The sequence below is a fragment of the Zingiber officinale genome, chromosome 4B (genome assembly GCF_018446385.1).
Source record: "Zingiber officinale cultivar Zhangliang chromosome 4B, Zo_v1.1, whole genome shotgun sequence".
Taxonomy (NCBI): Eukaryota; Viridiplantae; Streptophyta; class Magnoliopsida; order Zingiberales; family Zingiberaceae; genus Zingiber; species Zingiber officinale.
The window spans coordinates 138,842,807-138,844,420 of NC_055993.1; positions in this window are offsets into that span (position 1 = coordinate 138,842,807).

Sequence of the window (1,614 nt, forward strand, 5' to 3'; positions counted from 1 at the left end):
ATTTAAGGACCGAGTGAGAATTTTACTCATTTGATTTAGTTTGATTTTCAACTCATATATCGTGTTAATATTGTTTATTGGTTAGTTATCATTGTAGGTTCTAAAATTGTGTAACTTTGAGGTAAATTTTGACAACGTTAAAATTATGTCGAATATTTAGTTGCGAGTGTTTGAATTGTGATAATATTAGGCGTTGATGTTTATAAATATTAAAATTTAACTTTTTAGCTTAAAATTTTATTATTGTAATTTTTTTAAAAAAAAATCATTAGTTGTGATATTTGAGAATTATTGATTTTATAATTATTATTGGGCTTTAATTGAGAATTTTCTAGTTAGAAATAATAAAGTTAAATAATTATAAAATTTAGAAAATAATTGTTTGTTGGAAATTTTTTGATTATTAGATTTTTCTGGTTAGGTAATTTATACATTTATTCACTTTAATAAAAAAAAATTCAAAGAAGGAAGAAAAGAAAGATTATCAATTCATTTTAAACCAAATTAAAAGAGCAGACAAGTTAGGAGCATTTGCCATCTAATATTAATATCTCAAATTTTAGTAATGATCAACTTAAAAAAATTTACTAGAATTGATGTTGCTGTTAGTTCTCTTGAGCCTGATTAGACATACATAATTTGATATATAAATATTTTGTTAATCAAAGTAAAGTAATGAAATTAGGCAAATTTATATTGAGATGGGTCATATTAACTTATTAAAAATGAGTATCCATCAATCAAATTTAGAAGTTAAAATTGATAATTCTTAAAATTATTAGTTAAGAAATTTACTTGGTTAAAATACCGTCGTTCGAAAGATGTTACATTTTGCTTGGTTAGAATACCCAATATAGCGAAGCGCCTATAGATGAGGATGCTCGTGAAGTTGATGATCATGTCGCTCAGGTTCACTAGGCCGGCGGCTACACAGATCTTGGCGATGAGGACAGCGGCCCCCTCCAACTCGCGGACCTTGTGGAAGGCGAGAGCCTGCCTCTGGCTGAGGAGGTGGAGCACGGCCAGTGGTGGATTTACAAGGGGACTTGGGGGGGCCACGGCCCCCCCAAATCTCTATGTAAATCCTCTCTATATATGCATGGTTATATTATATATACTAGGATATATATATAGCATACAGATATAATTAGAATGGTGAAGGAGTACAAGATGATGAAATTAATCTTCCTTTTTAATATATTTTAATATAATCAACGAATGATATATTTATTAAATATGCTATGTAATTTAAGAGAAAAATATTTCTTTTGAGTGTTTTTTAATTTACCTGATAGAAATTATGTTGAAAAAAAAATTAAATTTAACAAAAGGAAACTACTGATCATTAATTATATACAAATATTATTAGTAATAATATTATTAGTTTATTACTATATAGAAATCTTTTCTAATTTATGATATAGGCATTTTCTCTATTGTCAATTGTAGCATCGTTGATCGTCAGAATTCAAAATTGATTACATATTTAGAAAGTTTGCAACCTAAATTTTCTATTGGTAGTTTGATACTAAAATCTTGAAGTAATATCGCAACTTGAGAAGGGTCATTGGCCCTTGTTTCGTGTCGGAACTACATTTGAGCTTGTTCGCTATT